At 39.2% G+C, this 24,863-nt stretch overlaps 1 protein-coding gene across 1 annotated transcript in view; it reads right to left on the reverse strand.

Annotated features, from left to right (window-relative positions):
* Positions 1-21,592, reverse strand: part of KCNJ15 (potassium inwardly rectifying channel subfamily J member 15) — a 31,821-nt gene extending 10,229 nt beyond the window's left edge. Inside the window, exons 1-2 of the mRNA XM_054973961.1 lie at positions 21,484-21,592; positions 21,317-21,381 (exon numbers count right to left, since the gene is read on the reverse strand). The gene's annotated coding sequence lies outside the window, so the exon portion shown is untranslated. The remainder of the gene's footprint in view (positions 1-21,316; positions 21,382-21,483) is intronic.
* Positions 21,593-24,863: the final 3,271 nt, after the last annotated feature.

The following is a 24,863-nucleotide window of genomic DNA, read 5'->3' on the forward strand; positions in this document are numbered from 1 at the left end:
ACCAACTTGTGTTTAACGTATTGTCTAATCAGACACATAGTTGTTTCTCCTTTAATCAAACAGCTTGTTCTCTAAGAATGATGAATAGTTACTCTGGACAACCACCGTCTCAGAGCTTCTTCACATAAAGACACTGACCTATCATGGCCTGACAAGAACTGCTGTGGAATTCTCAAAGGTATGAAGGTACAGTTACTCAATTAATATATCTAATTCTCAATATGGCTCTGTCTAGCCATGGACAGACAAGATACATCTTTCTACAGACCTGAGAAAAGCCCATGAAACTTCAGGGGAAAAATGGAGGGCTAACCCCCCCCCCAATAATAGGAGTGCCTGTAGCCTTAAAAAATAAATACCCTCAGTGGCCATTGCTAGGCAACTGTATTGCTTGCCTTCCATCCTTTGTTTCTGTTAGGAAAAGGTTCAAGGAGTAGGAGTAGGCACAGCCCTTTCCAGGGCTGTTTTGGCTTTTGAGGGAGAACTTTTTTTTTTTTTGAGAAAATTTTTATTGGGTTAGAATCAAATATTTAAACATTACAATCAATTTTCCCATTTCCCAATTTCTAACCCCCTCCCTTCCCCCCCCCCTTTTTGTTGACTTCCAACAGTTTTCCAACCCTTTGTCCCTTTTCCCTTACTCTTTATATATACCTCTATCTTACAAATGTATATTCTCCCTTTATTCTAAGCAATACTTCTTTAACTATTTTTAATACTCTGTACCCTAACTATGAGTCCCTTTTTCCATAATGGATAAACAATTTATCCCATAATTCCATTTTCAAATATTTCTGTATAACGTAAACTATATAAGCCATACATTCATATAAATCAACCAGCTTAACTTATACTCTGTATATTATTCATTCTATCTTCTTCTTTCTGTTTTAGTTATATTTGTTTACATTAATATTTCTATTCCCTTCAATCATACATCTATATATAATATCAATCAATTTGACTCATATATACCTTCAGATAAACATATTCAGTTTGGTACATTGTACAAAATCAGAAAGAAAATATTATTGGTTAGTCAATCCTTATAATTAACCCTTATGATTAATTATTTTCTATCAATATTCTATTTATTATTCTATATATATCAATCTAATAACATAGCTGCTTAGAGATTCACTTTTACCTCCTCTCCCCCCCGGTAAAGTCACCCCCCTCTGCAATGTATTATACTTCAATAGTTCTCAAACTGCCACAGTTCTCCTCCCACCTCCCATTTCTTCTCCAAATATTGTTTCAGCTTCTCCCAGTCTGTGTTAAACTGTCCTGGGTCCAGATTTCTCAGTTTTCTTGTCATTTTGTCCATTTCTGCCATATACAGCAATTTGTAAATCCAATCTTCAATAGTTGGCACTTCTTGTACTTTCCATTTTTGCACATACAAAAGTCTAGCTGCTGCCGTCATGTAAAATATCAACGTCCTATGATGGGCTGGAATTCCCTCCATTCCCAAGTTTAGTAGCAGGAGTTCTGGGTTCTTATTTACTTGAAATTGTAAAATCTCACTCATTTCTCTTATTATTTCCCCCCAGTACTGTCTAGCTACCTCACACGTCCACCACATATGGTAGAGGGAGCCCTCGTGCTTCCTGCATTTCCAGCATTTATTAGAGGTGTTCAAATTCCCTAGCGCAATCTTCTTTGGTGTCATGTACCAACGATAAATCATTTTGTAAATGTTCTCTTTAATGCTGGTGCATATCGTTGTCTTCATTGTAGTCTTCCACAAGTATTCCCATGCCTCCATTGTTATTTCTTTGTTGAAGTTTATGGCCCATTTCACCATTTGTACTTTAACTATTTCATCCTCAGTATACCATTTCAACAGTACTTGGTATACCTTGGATATTCTTTTCTTGTCCTCTTTAAGAAGGGTCTGCTCTAGTTCCGAATTCTCTGTTCGTATACCTCCCTTTACAGAGTCCGAATTATATAAATCTCTTATCTGTCTATACTGGAACCAATCGTAATAAGGTAATAGTTCCTCCTGAGTCTTTATTCTGAGTTTAGATGCTTCAGTTCTAGTTATTTCTTTGTAAGTTAAGCATTGTTGCTCATTATCAACAGCTCTCGGATCTATCACCTCATATGGAACTACCCACAAAGGGGTTCCTTCTTGTAAATAGATTCTATACTTCTTCCAGATTGTATATAAACTTCTCCGTATATAGTGATGCAGGAACATCGAGTTCGCCTTTACTTTATCGTGCCATAGGTATGCGTGCCATCCAAATATTTTTTTATATCCCTCTAGGGCTAGTAGTTTCTTGTTCTTTAACGTCATCCACTCTTTCAACCACACCAAGCAAATTGCGTCATGGTAAAGTCTTAGATTGGGCAGTTGCATTCCGCCTCTTTCTTTTGCATCTTGTAAAACTTTCATTTTCACTCGAGGCTTCTTGCCTGCCCATACAAAGTCTGATATTTTCCTCTGCCATTTTTCAAATTGCTTAGAATCGCTGATGATTGGTATTGTCTGTAGCAAAAACATTACTCTTGGTAACACATTCATCTTAACTGCTGCAATCCTTCCCAACCATGACAAATTTAGTCTGTTCCATTTAATCAAATCTCTCTCTATCTGAGTCCATAATTTTTCATAGTTGTTTTTAGATAAGTCTATATTCTTAGCAGTCAGTTCGATTCCCAAATATTTCACCTTACTTGTTACTTCACAATCCGTTATTTCCGTTAACAATTGTTGTTTCTGCTTAGTCATGTTTTTACATAATATCTTTGACTTCTTTTTATTAATATAAAAACCTGCCAAGTCTCCAAACTCCTTAATCTTATCTATCACTTTTGGCATGTTCTCCAATGGGTCCTCTACAATTAACATTATGTCATCCGCAAATGCTCTGACCTTGTATGAATAGTCCTTTATTTTTATTCCTCGAATTTCTTCATCTTGTCGTATTTGTATCATCAGGATCTCCAATACCAAAATGAACAGCAGTGGAGACAACGGGCAACCTTGTCTTGTTCCTTTACTTATAATCAATTTCTTAGTCGCTTCATCATTCACCACAATTGCTGCAGTCTGGTCTCTGTAAATTTCCTTAATTGCTCTAATGAATCTTTCTCCCAATTGTAGCTTTTCCATAGTGGCAAACATAAAGTCCCAGTTTAAATTGTCAAACGCCTTTTCAGCATCAACAAAGAAGAAACCAACCTCTTTATCACAACGCTTATCATAATATTCAATAGCATTAATCACTGTCCTTAAATTGTCTCTGATTTGTCTGTCTGGCAAAAAGCCTGCTTGTTCCTCCTCAATAACTTCCGAAAGCCACCCCTTCAGTCTCTCCGCCAGTATCTTCGCAAAGATTTTATAATCGTTGTTAAGTAACGATATGGGTCTATAATTTTTCACATTAGTCAAGTCTTGGCCCTCTTTGGGGATCAATGATATATTCGCTTCACTCCAGGTATCCGGAATCCTTTGATCCCTTAAAACTCCATTGATCACCTCTTTTAGGAATGGTGTCAGTTCATTGGCCATTGTCTTATAAAATTTAGCCGTAAGTCCATCTGGCCCTGGTGCCTTTCCTAGATTTGCAGATTGTATTGCCTTGCTTAGTTCCTCATCCGTTACTTCACTGTTCAGTTTATTTCTCCAAGCTTCCGAAATTACTGGAAGTTTCATTTTCTCCAAATATGACGCTATTGACTCTTTATTTACCTCTTTCTTATTGTACAACTTAGCGTAGAATTTGTAAAAGGCTCTACTAATGGTAGTCTGTTCCAAATACGTTTTATTGTCTTCGCAAATTTTATTTATTATTTTCTTTTCCCTTCTCTTCTTCAGTTGCCATGCCAAATACTTCCCAGGTTTATTTGCACCTTCAAACGCTTTCTGATTCAATCTTTTAAGGTTCCACTCCAATTCTTTATTATTCATTGCTGTTAACTGTTCTTGAAGTATTTTAATTTCCTGATATAATTTCTTTTTCCCTGGTCTCTTTTTTAACTGTATTTCTTTAGCTTTTATTTTCTCCTCGATCTCTTGTCTTTTCTCCTCTTTCTTTTTTCTTGCTCTACCATTTAAGTCCATTAGTATGCCCCTTATAACCGCCTTATAAGCGTCCCAAACTTTGTCAGTTGGTACTTCTTTATTTACGTTGTATTGTATGAAGAACTTTGTCTCTCTTCTCAACATCTCCATATTCTCTCCTTCCTGTAGCAAGTCCTCATTTATTCTCCATGCTTTCCTTTTTCTCCTTTTCCCTAATTTCCACATAATTGGATTGTGATCTGAGCCTACCATTGGCATTATTTCTACCTCCTTAGTCCATAACGCTAAGTCTTTTGAGGCCCAGATCATATCAATTCTTGATAGTGTACAGTGCCTTGCAGAGTAAAAAGTAAATTGTCTACTTTTAGGATGTTCTCTTCTCCATACATCTTCTAGAGTCTCCTGTTGTATCAACTCAAAAAAGAGCTTTGGTAATAGTCCTCTTTTCTTTTGTGCCGTAGTTGTCTTTTTATCTAATTCCAAATTTGTCACTCCATTGAAGTCTCCAGCAAGAATTATCTGGTCGTATGAAAGATCATCTAGTTGCTTCCTCAAATCCTCAAAGAAGCTTTCTTTTGCACCGTTAGGTGCATAAACTCCGACTACCAACACTCTCTTTAAGTCCCAGGTACATTCCACTGCTATAAATCTGGCTTCCACATCTTCCATTACAAATTTTGGCTGTAGCTCCTCTTTTATGTACAACACCACTCCTCTTTTTTTCTTGTTGGAGGCCGCTACAAATTCCTTGCCCAATTTTCCCAATTTTAAATATTTTACATCCTGCTTTCGAATATGGGTCTCTTGCAAACAAACAATGTCACATTTTTGTTTTAATAGCCAGTGGAAAATATTTTTCCTCTTATTCGGTGAGTTTAGTCCATTTACATTCCAAGATAAAACTTTACACTCCATACTCATAATCTTGTTGGTAAGTCTTTTTCATTGTCATTTCATTTTCATTTCAGAAAAGCTAGATCTTTTCTGCCGTCTGAAGCCTTGTATTTAGAAATCACCTAGAGAAAATATTAATTCTTCATGGTAGATCAGCGTGTCACACTCTCTAGTTAGGCAGTCTTGATTATGGAGGTGAATATAATTTTGATGGGCTGGTAGATTTGTATTTTTTTGTTGACTTTCATAACCGTTTGCTGTTGCTTGTATCAGCATTACATTAAAATTTTTAAAGGATGTAGACAAACAGGAGAATCAAGAATAATATGGACAAAGGTTAGAGACTACCCTTTTACCATCTTTACATGCTGCTGTTGTTAAAGTTCATTGGGCTTTTGCTTCAAAACTGAAGTACATAGAGTTATAATTGTTGATAAGAAGTTTGATAACAAGTTTATGATTACTTGAATTGTGCCATAGAGGTAATGTTCATTGTTGTGAATGTTGTGGCATCTTTGCTGTGATGCCGCAAATCATAATAATCATGATAACTAGTATTTATTTGACATTTTCCCTAAAAGTTCATATCACTTTCTATACATTCTCAGTAACCTTCACAACAGGTCTTTAAGTTAAAGTTAATATTGTTATCCCAAAGGAAAAAATGGCTCAATAGAGGCTCAATTGAGGTGTGTGTGTGTGTGTGTGTTTTACAAAAACTGGGCCTGTCTGCCCTGTGTAGGACAGCTTCCTTTTCTCCTTTGCAACACAAATAATTTATCTGTCTCTCTTCTCTAGCTATATTCATTATTTATTTATTTCATTTATATCCTCCTTTTCTCCATAATGGGTCCTAAAGCAACTCACATCATTCTTCTCTCTCCAGTTTTATCCTCACAACCTCCCTGTGCAGTGAGAATATGTGATTAGCCCAAGGTCACCCACCAGTGAGCTTCTATGGCAGAGTGGGAATTTGAAGCTGGTTCTTCCATCCCCTACACTGAGGGCCAAGCTACAAGTGATGAATGACACTTGAACAGCAAGTGTATTTCTCCCTGTTCACTTGCCCTCCACTCAATCCACTTGCTGTTCAAGTGTCATTCATCACTTGTAGCTTGGCCCTCAGACTCTAACCACTTCAATACACTGGTTTTCATGGGGTGGCTACTGTGGAACAGTAGTAAGCAAGCTGTGAGTCTTAGGTGAGTCACACAATTTGAGTGATAGTAAGTCTCCCAGCGGTTGCTCCTGGACATGGCTCCAGTGAATCCTCCCTCAAAGGCCAAAACTGTCCTGGAAGAGGGCATCCCCCTGCCTTTTACTGACAGAAACCAAGACTTGACCTGGCAGTACTGTTGTGGTTGCCTAGCAAGTGCCACTGAGGGTGTCTGAGGGCCAAGCTACAAGTGACGAATGACACTTGAATGGCAAGTGGATTGAGTGGAGCGCAAGTGAACAGGGAGAAATACACTTGCCGTTCAAGTGCCATTCGTCACTTGTAGCTTCGCCCTGTTTCTTAATGATACAGGTGCTTTTTATCACCCCCCCCCCCCCCATTTTTAAAGATTTCAGATTTTTCTGCAAAACTAGGGCACTTTTTCAGGTTTGTAGAAAGACTTGCTTTGTTCATGGTACCAGACTCTGGGTTTAAGTATTCACAGATTTGACCACATTGAGAATTAGCTATATTGACAAGCAGGGGACCTGCAAGGACTTGTGGGGGGAGGGGAATCTTATTTTCCCATCCTCCATGATTACTTTTCCCTGAGACCCTGGGATTGCCAGGGCAACCTAGTTCATTGCCCACTGGCACTTGAAGCATCAGCAATGGAAAATAGGGGAAAGGAATGGGGTGTGCACTGACAACTAGAGATGGGCATGAACAGCAATACGAACAAAAAAAAGCCATGAACAGCCCAATCTGCTGTTCGCGAATCGCAAACAAGCTGTTCATGAGGCCCCATTCTAAACAAACAAGTGGTCGTTGCAAGCCTTGTTCTTTGCTGTTCGTTGCTGTTTGTCAAGCTAAACAGTCTGGCACCTGCAATCAATTCCCTTGGCAACTTAGGCAGGGATTGTCTGAACTCTGTTTGAATTCCTGCTGTTGCCCTGGAAACCCCAATCTAAGCCTAATTTATCTTGATAGGCAGGTCTTCCTTTCAAGTGAGGAGCTCCAAATTTGTTACAAGGGAACAAAGCACTGACTTTGGAGAGGGAGAGACAGTTACTGTTGGCAATTTGAGAGAGAGGGAGAGTGCATTGGAGCTTGAATTTTCTTTGTGTGTGGTGGGATAGGGATCTACCTCTTCAAGTTCCATGGCTGCTGCCAGGCTCTGGGCCAAGCTATTATTTATTACTGGTACCTTTCCTGCTGCCTGCTCAGGTCAGGTTTCTGGAAGTAGTGCAGTAGGGATCTTGACTTGGATGGTGGCTGGAGGAGAGCCTGCTGGCCCCCACGAGCAGCCAACCATGAACATATTCATGAACAGGGCCATGCTCATGGTTGTTCGTGAGTTTCTGTTCATGGATGGCAATGAACAACGAACATCATGTTCAGTTTTTTTTTCTGTTCATGACCATCTTTACCGGCAGCATCACTTTTGGTGAAAATCAGAGGTGATGTTATGAGATGCTCTAGCATTTGCAAAAAAGCTATGGTTTACCATAGAGTTTTGCAAATCCTAGAACATTCCATGGAAGTGACATCAGCATGCCAGCATGACACTAGTGCACCAATCCCAGCCCCCTAAATGTTGCGATGCTTGCTGGCTGTAGTCTGCAAACCCTGCTTTGTTTTCTCCTTCCCACCCACTAACCAACCTAACCCTCCCCATCTGCAGCTTTCTCTCCTCCTCTCCCCATTGCAGGCTTTCCCCAGTTAAAGTCTGGTCAGGCATGCCAAGAAGTGACATCATTGTGTCACACTAGTGACAATCTAGCATTCAATTTAAACCATAGAGTTTTGGCTGAATGCAAAGGATTCCCTAGTGACATCATTAGGTCACTGTTGAGGGCTCTCCCAATGGTGAGGCTCCTACTAGTTACCAACTTCATGCTGACAACCCTAACTGATGATGATGAAAAAAGAGGAAACTAAAGCAGTTCTTGCTATGCCTACAGGCCTATTAGGACTTGGCTGTACTTGCTACCACCCTCCAGAACATCAACTCACCAGGAACTTTCCTGATCAGCTAAATGGACAGGATACCCGTTTCATAGTTCTTTTTAAAAGGAGTGAACAGCATGTTGATCCCATAGTATGGCTTTTTGTTATTTTCCTTGCATTTTTAAAGATAATATCCATTTTCCTAAAGCTGAACACTGTTTACATATCTGTGCTTAATGGGCATTGTGTGATATATAATAAAAATTATGAAAATATTTACTTCCATTTAATACACAGACTAAGCAACACAGAAAAACCCATAGAGTTAAATGTTACTTAAGTACTCAAAAAAGAGAGTATGATTAACATGGGACTACAAGAAACCTTAATTCAGAATGAACTATGCAGTTACCCCATGGAATCCTTGCAAAGTCTGTATTCACTAAGCTGTCACTAACAGACACAATTCACTTGGGTCTATGAATCGGCAGCACTCAGATATGAGTACAGAATGCATGCATGCACTAAATGGCCAATTTTCAATGGACATATATGAGTAGTATGTTTATTCTTTTATACATATATGTACTGAGGAGGTCTCTTCACTGAAATGAACATGCAACTGTTGCAGAGAGGCAATTCAGTTTTTCTACTGGAATTCCAGCATCAATTAGCAATTGCTAGCTGCTCTTGCCTGCCAGCCACAATCCAGGCAACCAGCTCTACACATTTTACTGTTGGTAGTTTTCAACATTATATTGTAAGATCCAGAGAAATTTTACACAAAGTGATTTACAAGAACAGGGGCTGATGTCTAAAGAAGTCATGCTCCCAATGGACATGGGCAAGTTATTTCTCATGCCTGTTCTCTGGTTTTTTAGTAGAGTTTGATTGTGGAATGAAGAATGAAATAATAACAAAGCTTATATCAATAACCAAACTGCCTGCTTTCAGTAGTTCATTGAAGTCACCTTTAGTATATTAATTAAATGATGCAAACAGCCTCATTTGAAGGGGCTACTAGCTGCAGTGGTGCAGAGATGAGCGTTGTATGTAACTTGCAGTTAACGTTGGTCTTTGAATAACAGGACTGGAGAGTAGCAAATGTTACACTGATTTTTTAAAAGGGGGCTATAAATGAACCAGGAAATTACAGATCAGTTAGCCTAATATCTGTCCTAAGTAAATTAGCAGAAACTGATATTAGACAGAATTAATAAGGAAGAGCAAAATCTGCTGAGTTAAAAATCAGCATAGTTTCTGCAAAGTGAATTCACGAGTCACCAACCTTTTGGAGTTCTTTTAGAAAGTGAACAAGCATGTGGGTGTGGGTAATCCCATAAACAGTATATTCTTGGACTTCCAAAGGGACTTGGATGAGGTGTCTCACCAAACACTCCAGCATAGGGATTGCAAATTTCACAATGAACATGTTCAACAGTTGAACATGCCGTATTCAAAGGTGTCTCTCCGATGCAAATTGGAATGCCTGCTGAACTGGTTCGCGTTGCATTTTCACAAAGCTGTGTGTGAACAAAGGTGCTGCTAGTTCAAACTGATTGGTGGGCATCATCATTATGGGGGGAGGGGTGGATTAGAAAGCCACTCTAGGAATGGATTTCTAATCCCTCCACCAATTGCTATGTTTGGGAAAAGCTGAAACATGGCAAAGTTAGAGATCAGAGAGTTCAAATCTCAAATTTGTTGTATTTCAACCTTCCCCAAACAGAGTGATTGAGGAAAAAAATCCAGAAGCCCTCTCCTAGAGAGTACATCACACTGGATCAAGGCTTTCTATTGTGCAATATGTGAACATAGATGTGATATGTAATCTTCCAATATATTTTGAGTGATCCCATGTACACATCATGAGGACCATGAGGACCTATGATTTTTATGCTGCTGTCTGGACCAAGATATGAGCTAAGGTACAATGACAATTTTGCTTAGTTGCAGTGTAAAAATCCTATTATTTCGTGAGGATCCATTTAAAATAAGTCCCACAAAACATAGCAATTGGAAGATGGGTGGATTAGTGGAGCAGAGTTTCTAACCTACCTCATCTCCAAAATCACTGTATTTGGGGAAGCCTCTGTTTGGCAAGTCTTCCCATTGTGAGAATAAGCATGTGCAAAAAGCCAGTTGTACTGTATGGTTTAGAAGGAATATGGTGAAACAACTTATCTAGCACCAGCAAACTGATCAATGACCTTTCATATCAATCATCAAAAAAATCAGGTCCCCGTTCATGACTGGTGAACCAGATGTGAGCTGAACCAGCAGGTGTTTGAGCATCCTACTTATGAATAAACTTAGCAGTCATACTAAAAGGATGGGTCCTCTTCTGGATTAAAATTGGGTAAATGACAGGAAGAAAAGAGCAGGAATAAATGGACAATTCTAACAATGGAGGGAAGTGAACAGTGGGTCCCACAAAGACTGGTGCTGGGACTGGTTGTTTAATTTGTTCATAAATGATCTGGAATTGCAGATGAACTATGTAATGGCCAAGTTTGCAGATGATATAAGATTATTCAGATTGGTGAAAACCAAGGCTGATTGTGAAGAGCTCCAGGAAGATCTCTCTAAATTGGGTGAGTGGGCAGCAATGTGGCAAATGAAGCTTAATGCTGGTAAGTGTAAGATGATGCACATTAGAACAAAAATACTAATTTTAAATATATATATAGTGATAGGGTCTGAACTGGCTAGGACTGAGACTGAAAGAGATGATGGGGGCATAACGGATGGCTCAATGGAAATGTTAATTCAGTGTGCGGGAGCAATGAAAAAAACCAACTCCATTCTGGGGATTAGTAGAAAAGTAACTGAAATAAAATGGCCAGTATGGCAATGCCCCTGCATAGATCTATGATGTGTTCTCATCTGGAATGCCATGTGCAGTTCTGGTTGCTGTATCGCAAAATGGATATTGCAGAACTGGAAAAGGTCAATTGAATATGACTAAGGGGTTGGAGCACCTTTCCTGTGATGAAAGGCTGAAGAGCCTGTAGCTTTTTAGTTTCAAAAAACATGGTGAAAGGGGGACATGATAGTAGTTTATAAAATTATGCATACAGTATATAGAGGGAAGTTTTTCTCCGTCTCCTATAATGTTAACAGTTGGGGGCACCCAATGACATTGATGGGCAATAGATTTAGGATGGACAAAAAAATTACTCAATTCTACCTTTTAATCACTCATTGAGTGAGGTATAGTGATGACCACAAGCATAGATGGCTTTAAAAGGGGATTGTACAACGTCATGGAGTGGCTACTAGCCATGGTGACTAAAGGAAACCAGCAAATTCAGAGGCAGTAAACCTCTGAATACTAGTGCCAGGAGGCAACATCAACGGCAGGCCTTGGCCTTTTATGACCTGTTGTTGGCTCTGCAGGGTAACTAGTTGGCCACTATGTGAAAGAGAATGCTGGACTAAATGCACCACTGGTCTAAGCTAGCAGGGCTGTTCTTATATTCTTATATCATCACTTAAAAGGCATCCTATCATGCATAAGAGAAAGGAGTGTTTTTAAAAGACATTTTAACATACATGTGGTTTGACTTTTTAAGTACAGAAATACAAACTTGGTTCCTCAAACATGCAAAACACTTATGTGTAGTTTTAGCACCACTCCTCCTTAAAATATAGACATTGGAATGACAATAATGCTTTCATATAAGTAAGTTTGTTCATTTTCAGGACTGTCTGCTAGCAATAGTCCATGATTTACTTCTGAATATTTTTCTCACCCATCTATGTATGTGGTCAATTTATGCTTTAAAATATGTTTTTCACATGCACACCCATATATGTTTTCCACTAGAGTCTGTGCTTTTTCCGAGATCCACCCAGATTCCAGTTCAAGGCTGGTAAGTATGCCAAATTTCTTGCTCTCCATGCGATGAATGGAAAATGCCCCCCTCCCCTTTCAATTTCTGCATATTCTTGGAAAACATGAAGGAAAGGCCTCCAGAGGAATTTTGTTATACCTGTTCTTACAAATTGGGAACATGAAAGTGCTTCAAGTACTCTCTCTATATAAAAGTTTGATGTATGAAAATCAAATACCATTTGAAATTGAATATGATGTGTAGAAAGAAACAAAGGAGACAGTTATCATGATAGCAAAATAGTTATAAAACAGAAGGAGATGCCATGATTCTTTATTTCATTTTACTACCCATGTGAAAAACGCTCTTGAAATCATTGATGTTTTATGAGGGAGGTGAAAACATCAAAGCCCAATAAGGAAGAATATTGAGCATTTTATAATGAAATAATAGTTTTCAGATGCCACTTCATATCCTTTCTTTAATGAAAAAAGTTAATAGATTGCAGTGCTTTGTGGAAGGCAGGGAAAGCTGCTGTCTTGCTTGGCACATTCTGCATTTTCAGAGGTCCGTGCAATTTCTATTTTGCTTTTCAAATAAGCTTATTATAAGGAACTTGGTCCATTGCCATTGATGCTCCAGTTGGCATAAGCGGCATGTTCTGATTCTTGGCATGGTTGGGATTTCCTGGAGTTGCTCAACTGACAAACACCTATCTTAGCTACCCAAATCAGGATAGCTTCTCTCTCCAGCAGCAACAATTCTATTCTCTTCCAACAGACAAACCAGTACAATTGCAGTTCTGTTTAGCTTCCTTATAGAGAACTAGATTCCTACTTGTGTTGTATATCTGTGGGCTTATCTATGTCTATGTGCCATGGAAATACAGGGATAAACGCATGGAAAGAGCTGGAGGAGTCCAACTGTGCTCTAACCCATCCTTTCCTAGTATAAAATCTAAAACACTGAACCTGAAAAAGAATGATTCCTGGAGATGCTTCCTTACCTGTCCATCAAAGCCACACCATGTGTCTCACTCCACAAGATTCTGAGAGAATTTCCTTTAAACTCTAGTTTCTGTAGGGTTACAAGAATAGCTGGATACCAATACTTCTGACACAGATGTCGTGCTGATACATTGTAGTGATCTATGTGCGCGGCTACTACTAGTTATCTGGAGTGTGGGTGACTGATGAACGTTGAAGGGAAATAAAATGATCAAGTCCTCACTCCATTTCCATTAGTTCTCTAAGACAGCAATTCACTGATCCTCAGTGATAATTTTCCTCATAAGGTGAACCTTCTTGAGGCAGAGCAAACAGTTGCCAAGGGTAGCACAATTTCCTCTTTGAACTCCCAATGTATGGATGCTAATAGAAACCGCCTAGTTATGCCCTCTTCTGATCAACATAATAAATGTATGCCTCACCATTAGTGTTTATATTATTCAAAACATATATGGTTGTGGGCATGAAAAGTGGATTGGGATCACACCTGCTGGCACACCGCTGGATATCTGCATATACTGACAAACCTCTTTGGAGATATTCAGGAAGAGTTGCAAGGCATTCTTGTTTGCCAGGGTTTTTAAGAGGATGTGAAGGGCAGGCATCTTTTAAATAGAAGAGGGAAATATTTTATCTTGATTTTAATTTAGAATTTTTTAAATCATTTTGTAAGCTGCCTTGAACTATGTGGAAAGGCAAGGTATAAAATAAATATAAGAAAATAAAGAAAACATCTGTAGGTAACCCCTCACATCGTAGACAAGTAAATGGGAACACTGTCAAAATTAGGGGTCTGATGATGCATACAGAATTTGCACGTAAGTAGGGAACCCAACAGAGTGTCCAGGATAGGGACAGTGGGTCCTGCTATCCTTTATGCACATAGCGTTATATGCAGAAGTAGAGAGGCTCTCTATAATCAGCACTAAGAACTCCATTGTATATGCTTTACCTGACTAGTTAAAATTTGTCTGCTATAGAGCTCTGAACCATTGTCTGAATGATAGATTTGGTGTTACAAGGATGCTGAGCATTTCAAGTCTATACATTGAAAAAAGCAATTAAATGCGTTCTTAACTTTAGGAATGTGATCAAAACCTAAAATCAGAGAGAAATGTCTGTGTTAAAGAGCCACCACAGAACTCTATGGACCTGAACAAAGCTAAAATATACCCTTCAATGTCCTTCAGGGAGCACAGGTGTGGTCTTGATTCCTAAGTGATATTATTTATTGTGGAAGTTTTCCAATGTTATTTTGTCCCCCCCTCCAAAAAAACCTCCAAACCCGCACATTATCAAGCATACACAACTATTGCAAAATGAGGTTTTGTATGTGTGTGAGCTGCTTATTTATTTACATTCTTTGTTATCTTATCTTCATTACTGTTCGTTTATTACCTTGTCTCTGCTCAAAAGGTCAATAGTCTTGAGAAAGTCCAACTTTGATTTCTGAAATGATTATGCTAAACAATGTACATGTTTTGCTGATGAACAGGTTTATCCTTTAGTCAGAAGTAAGAACAATACACCTGTAATTTAGCAATGAGTACAAATGAATTCTTTAACTGATCTGTTTCATTGTCTTTTCAGAACATAAGGAAGGTGAGAAGCTGTGATGGTGTTAAGACATCTGTTATAACAGAATATTTATTAGCATTGCCACTACCTTAATTATGTAATAGGTTCATGATGGCTATCAGGAAAAAAAATTAGAAAAGAACCTAAAAATAAAATCAGCACAGAGGGGTGGTAGTTAATATTCCATGAATTATTGCAACATCTTAATTCATGGAATTAATTTGATAAACACAGTACCACAATAGTTCCTTTACACACCATTGTTTGGATCCCACTTAAAATTTCTGTGGATGGAAAGATTTCTATCCACGGAGTGACTTCTCCACCTCCTCCCACTTTAGCCCCAAATGTCCTCTGAAATGGGATATGGAAAGCCCTCAGGAATAGCTTGGGTTTGCTGTGGAAGGGAATCAGCAAAAATCACACCCTCTGTTTGTGGGACTATGAGGTGGGATCCACATGTAAACCTTGATTTGACAATACTAGAGTACTGGGAATCATTAAATCTCATCAATGTTGCATCAATGCAACTAAATGGAGACAGGAAAGGTTTAAGAAACCTGTGGCCATCAGAGGATTTTTAAAAAATTATTATTTTATATGTATCAATCATCTAAAAGACATGAGAAAAACAGTAAGCAACAATCATCTTCAAAAATGTGGTTGATAGATATTTCATAAAGCAAAGTTGGAAGCAAAGGGTACCCAAACTCTATCTAGCCCAAATGTTACTTCACTGCATACAAAATCAGGGCTGTTCAACCATATGATTATCAGGAACAAAGGAGGTCAAGGCTTCTGTGTGTTTAACAGGGAGAGAATTTTTATAGGTGTAATTTTTCTCACCCTTTTACCTTCTGGGTCCCCCTCTTCCTTTTCATCCTGTACTCCCACCCACTAGATCACTTGAATCAGCTCAGCAAAAAGAGATCAGAGTATGGCAACTAGTTACTGATAAGAGCAATAGCTCCTCCTGATTCAAGGAAATGAGCCGAGCCTTAGGCTACTGGGGGTAAGCAAAAAAAAAAAAAGTACAACAAAACCCATCAAGTTGCCACTAACCAGTTTGACCAGGTGGAAAATTCCTCCCTGACCCACAATGTGGCAATTTATCATTACTTGTGAGAAACCCATCCATCAAGTCTTTCTGAGTAAAATTTATGAAGGGGAAGTACCATGCCACAGTCTAATTCTAAAAGGTTTGGAGGCCTTGAAACTGATGGCACATTCCAGAGAAAGATAAGCACTTTTAAGCAGGAATGTGCATGGACAGTTACTAACCCAAACCCAAACTGAATACACCAATTACTTAATACACTTGTTATAACTAATCAATACTGGGAAATTAATGACTGTCAGTAATGCTAAGAAATATTCATTTGTTATTGTGGTACGTGACTATCTGGGTTAGAGTTCAACAAAATCAAGTAAGAGTGAGAGGAGACTCACCCAGCTAGGGCTGCCAACTCTGGGCTGGGAAATTCCTGAAGTCTTGGGGGTGGAGCCTAGGGAAGTTGGGGCTTGGGGAAGGGAGGGATCTCAGTACAATGCTATATAATCCACTGTCCAAAGCAGCCATTTTCTCACTGTAGTCTGGAAATCAGATGTAATTCCAGGAGTTCTCCAGCCCCCATCTGGAGGTTGTCAACACTAAACCCAGCTAATATGTGATAATGATGTTTACTAGTCAGCACAGTTACACACAGATCTTGCTACAAACTCTTTCTAAAGTGTTGTTATAGCACTGACTACATGGATCCTGTTTGTTTGCTATTCTGTTCTTATTCAAAGGTAGCCAGCCATTTTGTTTATAAACACTGACAAATACGTAGCCAGCATCACAGAACAGAAGGAGGGAGAATGTAGGCAAATGCAATGACAGGCAGCATCTGCTATCCAAACATAGGCAAATGCTTTGCCTGAATATGCTGGGGCACAGGTAAGCAGGGCTGCAGACCAGGAGAAGAACGGAAATAGATGCCCCAGACAGTAGGGTGGCCAGGTGCCTCAGGATTCAAACTGGAGGATGGGGCGTGTCTTCAGAGGACATGCTCAGGGGGATACTTAACTCATGTGCATGCTTTGCGCGCAAGCTCCAGAGCCTTTGTGGTCATGCTAGGAATGACCTCATTCCTGGTCTGACAACAAAGCTCCTGAACCTGTTCCCTGCACCTCCCCCCACCCCCCTGTCGGCCAAGTATGAGGCGGTGGGAGGGAGCAGAGGCTGGGAGTGGGTGATCCCCCAGTCTCACCTGGGGACTGGGAACCGTACTCATACCCACTCACTGGGTATGAGTAGTCTCAGAACTGGGCCCAAAGAAAAGTACTGAAAATATAGCAAGGTAAAGTGCCTTGTCTGCTCTACCCTCCTTTTTGTGTAAACACTAGACGGCTCCCTGATCCCATTTCAGATGGGAATGAATTCACAAGAACCTCAGTGTTACTGTTTCTTCCCAGTGTCAGTTTTCTTCCATTGTCAAATGTCTGTCTTTGACTGCGATGCAAGTGAAAATTTTAATTGCCTATAAAGCTGTGAACTTTCATCCTGATTATATGAAATATGGCAGGTTGGATCTCTTAGGCAAGGATACAGGCCTTGAAAATGTTACCACAGTTGGGTGGAAAACACAAAATAGAAACAAATAAAGAATAGAAGAAAAAAATTGAACCCGTTTAATAATAGTAGTTAAAAATAACTAAAATGTTTAAAACTAATATGAATCAACAACAATAAATACACACCATCACTGTTAAAACTCATTGCTTACAACAGAATCATCTGCCTTTGTGACCAGAGGCTGTAAACCTCTGTTTGTTCATGATGAGCACAAACTTGTTTGAAGGGAAGAAGTCTACACCCCTATGCCCTATGCATTCAGGCATCATGGCGGTTTAATAAAGACTTCTGAAACCAGGAAGTCTAAAATCAGACTCTGCATGTGAGAACAGGAGGGAGAGGGGAGAGGGAGGTAGCAAGCAAGCCCTGCAACAACTGGGTTGATGCTGTCTGGTTGCCACTAATGGGACCAAAAAGTATTGAATTTATCTGCACTGTACTCAGACATTGAACTAGTGCCCATATTATTACACTTGATTCATATTAGACAAACACAAGGGGCACCTGTGGTCAATCTTTTTTAGGCATCAGTACAGAATTATCTAGCATACATAATGGTCAGTCATTGTCCAGTCACTGTATTCCCCACATTTAGAGACTCTAAAGTAACGGTACAGTCTTAAGTAGAATTACTCTCTTCTAAGCCCTTTGACTCCAATGGACTTAGAAGGGATTAGCTCTTCTTAGGATTGCACTGTAAAGTAGTAAGGCACCCTGCCATCATGCCCAGCTCAAGCTCCTCTCATTTACTTGCTGCCTTTCCTGAGATCAGAGAAAGAATGGAAGAGAGCTGCTGTAGTCTAGCAGTAAAGTGGTTGGACTGTGAATCAGCACTCCGCTGGTTTGGATCCCACTACTGCCACGAGCTCTGCAAGTAGCCTTGGGTAAGCCCCTCCTCTCAGCCCCAGCTCCCCAGTTGCATTGAGAGGGATAATAATTATACTGACCTTATTTACCACTCTGAGAGGTAAAGAAAAAGTATATAAGTACAGCAGCCAGGCATTCCTCCAACAGTCCTGCTTTTTCGACCACTTTTTAATATTTTATTTATATTTACCATTTCAGTTGCTGGAAACTGATTGTAGGGGGAGAGGAATGGCATGATATAGTTTGATATCATTTCAGGTGCTAAGCAGGGTTGGTACTTATATGGGAGACTCCACAGAGGAAGGCCATGGCAAACCACCTCTGCTTCTCACTTGCTTTGAAAATCTCTTGTTGGGATCCCCATAAGTCAGTTGTGACTTGATGGCACACATACATTCTATATAATTGGAGCTAATGTTTGGCTGCAATGATGGGCCATCTTCAGTTGCGGTGCCTCATATTAGACTAAAATGATTTTGCTACTGATATGACTGATACCATCGAGGCTTGGTTACTGTAATATAGGGGATCTGTTGAAGATCCTTCATAAACTTGAACTGATTCAGAACTAGCATCCAGATAACTGACTAGGACAAGCCGCCAGAAATTTTTTCCTCCAATATGGAAAGAATTTCACTGGCCCTTCGCTTGTTGATAACTAAAGAAAGGACCTTTCCTGTGATGGTACTCTGGTTATGGAACTCCATCACCTGGCACTTTTTTAGTTACCAAGTGAATTTATCCTGCACTTCTAATGACTTCTAAACTGAAATCACCATTTGCTTTTTAAAATGAAGTATATTTTACTGCTAGATATTTTACTACATTATTGGAGAGACTGTGTAATATAGCAGTTAGAGTGTCAGATGAGGATCTGCGACGCCCAGGTTGCTTGCTAGGAGATCTTGGGCTAGTCATACACTGCCAGCCTAACCTATCTCACAGGGTTGTTGTGAAAATAAAATGGGGGAGAAGATAATGATGTAAGCAACGGTGGACCCCCAATGGGGAGAAAGACAGCATTCAAATTAGGAAAATATATAAATAAATGTTCTCTGTATTAATTAGGATTGCTTTAAGATTTTGGAAGTTTCCTTGAATGTTACTTTTAACAGATGGGCAAGGTATAAGTCTCCAAGTAAACAGATAAATAAATAAATATTGGCCCTGGATATTGCTTCGTCACATATATCAATGTCAGGAACATATCTGTAAACTAATTTAAGCAAACTGTTAAAGTTCCCCTCTAGTAATTCATTCATGAGTGTCCTTTCATTCCAATCTGTTAGGTACAGAACAGCAGGTCAGCACTGTCAAGTACTTGACAGTCCATAGATTCTATGAGACTTGAAAGTTTGATTTTAACACTTTAATGCACAAACTTGTCAGTACAGAACAAATGTTTGTCTCTTTACACAACACACACATATTTGTGCTAGAAATACAGAGGTTTCATTTCTAAAAAGCACTGTAAAAATTTCAAAATCTTAGGTTTTTCTGGTGTCAAAGACTGGTTTTAAAACACATTATTTGAGTCAGTGTACAAAACAGTTAAGTTTCTCTGTTCCCTGGCTTTGCAATTGGGTGCATTCTGGTACTTTGGAGTTTAGCTCACTACCTATTACCAGAGGCTACAGACCGTCTCTGTCTATATCAGTTAAACATCTCTCAAGTAATAAAAGGAAGAAACAGCCCTATCAGTAAAATCTGTGCAAACAACAACAAAGTTTGGTGCCGCTCTAAGTTGAAGATTATTGCATTTATAGTCTCTTTGCTTGACTAAACAGATTTAAAAGGTTTGTTTTTAACCTGTTCAAACCAGGGTTGAATGCAAAGCCTGCATCTTAGACTCTTCTGCCACCCCAGCCAAACCTAAAAATGTGTAATCTTGCATGTATGTGGGTATGTATTGGTTGGAAACAGTATATTTCTGGGTTAACCCATTACAAATTCTAGGACACCTGACTTGGCAGTTCTAGAACAATTATTTTGTTTGTATTTTGATCACTAAGAGCCATTCTACTACACACTGAAGTGGTAGCATTCTGGACCATATAACTTCAGAAGACAACAGGTAGTCATTCGCCCTTGGATAAAGGCTTTCTGAGAGCAGTAACCCAGCTCAATGCCAAACCTTTCTTCAAGATGTCATGCTTTAGTAGATGGAGACCTTATTAATATGGAGAGCTTTAAAAATATTGCCTCCCACTTGCAGGCTGAAAAGGGAATATCTAAAATTTGGTGGTCAAAGTCTTCCACCTCATTGTGCACATGTAGGATGGTTCTTATATGTTAGCTTAGAAATATCAAGATGTTCTGGACATTTGGGATTCATTTTACATACACATTGGAGAAACATAGATCTTAGAATCAAGTAAGATTTCTGGATTGTAAGAGCCTAAGCCATCAAATACAGATTTGTCTCTAGGCCTTGTTCATAATAACAATAACAGGTCACAGCACATAACCAAAATGATCTTACATATTTAAATGTCCATTAATTAGTGAGGTTTTGGCACCATCAGACAACAGTGAAAATTAATTACATAATCCAGGAAACATCTGAGTTCAATTGATTTTATTGGAAGAATGCTTAACCCTTCCATAGAAATCAATAGGAACTGAGTGCATGAAGGTGTTTATTTTACTTCATTCTGTTTTCAGATACGTTTCCCCCCCAAGTAATTTATGAAAATAGATTCAAGCATAGACATCTGTATCAGATTTTATTTGAAATGAAATTGAGATTTTAAAAAGGATTAAATAAATATCATTGAAACACCCGGCAAATCAATAGTCTATTAAAATTAAATATAGCATGTCTTCATTAAACATTTAAATTTGTTGATTTCTGTAACTAGCATAACATGGATATTATATTAGCTATAAATCTGTTTAAGATATACATTGAAAAATGGAATAATAATGATAATGCTAAATCAAATTGCAGCAAATTAATTGCAACTCAGATCTCAGCTTTCCTAAGTTAGAAAGTAAATTTATCATGTTTTGTGAGGACTGTTTTCATACCACCACCACCCCATAAAACCTTCTTGCAGAATATTCTCTTGTACATATAGGTAATAAAGATTTTTGAAGTGTTCTGATCAAGTTAAATAAAAGAGCAAATAAAGTTGATTTTTTTAAAAAAAGAAAAAAAGATCAGAAAAGCAGCAGCAGAACCTTTTCAGCAGAATGAACATTTGGAAACACTTTCAAAAATCATATAATAGAAAAAGGACTTGCAAAGTAAAGTTCTGGTGTTTGACACCACCACCATTCACAAGCATATCAAAAGATCAGTCATGCCCCAGGTATCATCGTATCAGTAGAATGAAGCAGTACAGTCTGTGCTTTTCCATCAGCACTACATACCTTTATATATTCTCCACAGACAGAAGCTCAAAGGCAAGTTTTCCTTCCCAGGTATTTTGTGTAACCTTAAAAAGGTTAAGATCATTAGTCAAAGCTTTGAATTTCTACACAAAGTTTTTCAACTATCACAAAAGAGCTATGCGTTCCTTGTTATAATTTCCTCTTACCTGTAAAGGAGCAAGGTTCAAATTCCTTTCTTCAAGTTACTCTCATGACAAGCTGGATGGTCCTTCTTCGAAGATGTGTGTTCTTCATGAAATGTATATATGTGAGCTTTTGAAAACCCTCCTTCCCCACCACTCCCACCCTAAGTGTTCTTGTTCTCGCTGTCAGTCAAAAACAAGTTAGTAAAACTGAGTTGGAATTACCTGACTGAGGAAATCAGAGGGAGGGGAAGGAATCTGAGAGGAGACTTTGTGATGTCAGCAGTATGTCTTAAGGAAACCTACAGCAAAGACCAGGAAACTGTATAATTCCATAGAATTCAACACCCTGTATTGAGCTAAGCAAATACCTGCTTTAAAAGAAACCAATGTACTTTTAGAGAGTTTCAGTTAATCTTTGAAGAAACTTGATCAAAGTCCCTTCAAGAATTGTTGCCCAAATAAACAAGACAAGAAGGCTTTGAATAAACTTAAATATCTTTCTTCAAAAAGAGAGAGAGATAAAAATTGCCAAACACCTATTTCCATTGACAGAGTAGCAGGTTCATTTGGAAACAAATATACATCAAGTTTAGTTCTGCTTCTGTAATAGCCACAATCAGAGCTGATATCCTAGAATATCAGTGTTTCCAAGCTAATTTTTTTTTCTTTTTGAGTTCTCATGTGTAGCGTTTCCTTTGCTATTTACAAGACAACAAAATTAAACATCAGGAAACACTGAGTACACAGAGAGAGCATGCTTTGTCTTGCCTTAATGCCAAGGATGCCTTAGGCACTATGGGTCTGATGGAATTTCCAGAAATAAATCAGTAAAACATAGAAAGAAAAGGGGAAACATTTCAGAAACGCTAGGTTCTTGTTCACTGATACGTGTCTCTCCATGTACCATACAATCAAAATTATATCATGACTGGTGAGTCAAGCAAGTACTGGCTTTTCTAAAGGACCAGATAATGGTCATGTTGGGAGAGGTTTAATATGCCTTGTTATGTGAAAAAAAATCTCTTAGGAGAAAGAAATGTCAGCAAAACACTATTTCTTTCCAGAACAGCATCAACAAGCAGTCATTAATAATGTCATCAATATGTAACCATAGGAACCCAGAGGTCTGGACTGCTGCCACTCTTATGGTTAAGTATGTAGCCTGTGCCAAAATGAAACAGCTGCCTTAAATTTGAGAGGATATAAGTAAACTGTGCCTTTTTTCTTTCTCATAGATAAAAGTATTGACACCACTCACACATGTTCCACATTCATTCCTTGAAAAGTTTTGAGTTTCTCATTTAGATTTACAGTGCAATCCTAAACAGAGTTACTCCAGTCTAAGCCCATTGAAATCTATGGACTTAGACTCTGCTTAGGATTGCATTGTTAGCCACTGTAGCAATAGGAAAAGGCCTAAAACGTAAATGGCACTTTAGAAAGAAAACTGGACCCATATGGATGGGGGGCCAGTATGTGAACTTTTGTTGTCTGTCACCCAGCCGGAGGAAGGGAAGAAATCATATGGGAAACATGTACATGACTGGCTCCCCACCCCCAAAACACACCTTGTAGTGGAATCATGCACATGAATACTGGAGCTATGTAGGATTAAAAAATGGAAAAACTATTTCCATGCTGCCTCTATAGAAATGTGTGCATGGTGGCTTTTCTTTTTCAATATTTTCCGTTAAGTGGGAGAAAACACCTGATCCACTGAATGATTCATCCCTTGGAAACAACCACCACATACAGCAATTTAAGGTGGTCACCACATGAAGAATTGGAACAGGGTTAAACCTGTTCTCCACCTCCCTGCATAGCTCCAGTCTAAATGAGAGCTGCACACATGAACAATATGGATTTTCCTGTCTGTGCCTTAAGGCCATTTACTTCAAGGTCAAGTGACTCTTCATGTGATGGCTCTGATCCATGTATAGATCTTCACATGGACACTTTTTCTAGACTCCCTTTCCCTCTTATGACTCCCTAAACTGCTCTCTGAACTGAAGGTTGCGGGGAGGGGCTATAGAATATGGTTCAATACAGAACAGGGAGACATTGCCTGGCTGGGGCAATAAAAAGTGAGCAGCCCATGAATCTATGAAAGTATCTTTTGTGGAGGCATGGCGGTGTATGGATCGCAGTCATTATGATTTTACATTTGCCAGGTATGTTTTTGGGGCAGCGTGTAAGCACGAGGAATGTTCTGTGGTTGAACTTCGTGAATACAGAGTAGTCCCATTGGAGCCTGTGAATAATTTGCCAGAGATGTTTGGGGGGCAGTGTGTATTTAAGCAAGAGCTGTCCCCTGAAGGTGTGAGCCACTTGTCACAAGCCAAAGGGTGAGATCAGAAGGTCTCTTGTCCTGTGGCTCTTAGCCTGGGGCATGGAGCCAGAGTGCAGACATTGCCTGTACCAAGTGGAGGATGCTAAAGGAGAAGAAGAGCTCCATCAGTTATGTACATGGTTTCAAGAAGCATCTGGAGCATCACCTATTGGACAATCCTCACGTCAGTGCAACATGGTTATAGCCCTCACCTGATGTTTGAGTTCAGGCTACTAGCATGTTGGATATGTGAATCTGTGGGTTTGGGGGTGCACTTTTTAACTCTCTTTATCCATTGCAGGATGCATGGTAAAGATGCAGATGGAAGCTGGTAGATATGGAGGTGGGATTTATCAAAGGTGACCAGTATCAGGAAAAGATGCTTGTTGCATATTCAACTTCTGTAGCATTCTGAATTGACAACGCAAGGACCACTACATCTCCCACTGCTATATTAATACTATTCAAGACCAGCTCTATAAGGAACAAAGCTGCATGTATTACTGGGATGCGGCAGGAAGAGGAAATCAATGCCAGAAGAAGAAACTAACTCCACCTGAATATGTGGTCCTGCACCAACCTTGCAACTGTAGCAAGGGAGGAGGGATTGCTATCATTCTTCATCCTTCACCTTCCACAGACTTCCTGTACAACCCATAGCTGGAAATTACTGTATACTCCTTTCATTGGGAACTAAAGGCAGATTAGGTATTCTGCTTGTTTACTGACCACCAAGCTCCCCAGTAAGCATCCTTTCTGTTGGCAGAGGTGCTCTCTGATGTGGTGTTGGAGACACCTAGACTGATTTTTCTGGAACACTTCAACATCCATGCTAAATGTTCCACATGAAGACAAGCCTCAGAATATATAACTTCCTTTGCAATCTGGGCCTGTCTCAAATAATAACAGGCCCTATACGTGAAAGAGGCCATGCCTTGGACTTAATATTTTGCACTGAATCTTTGAGGGAAAGTCTTGTTTCATGGTTGGAGATTCAACCTGAACCATGGTCTGACCATCATCTGCTGAACAAAAACCCAGTCGGTCAAGCCAAAAATGAATATGGCCCCAA

Source organism: Eublepharis macularius, chromosome 3 (assembly GCF_028583425.1).
Source record: "Eublepharis macularius isolate TG4126 chromosome 3, MPM_Emac_v1.0, whole genome shotgun sequence".
NCBI classification, from domain to species: Eukaryota; Metazoa; Chordata; class Lepidosauria; order Squamata; family Eublepharidae; genus Eublepharis; species Eublepharis macularius.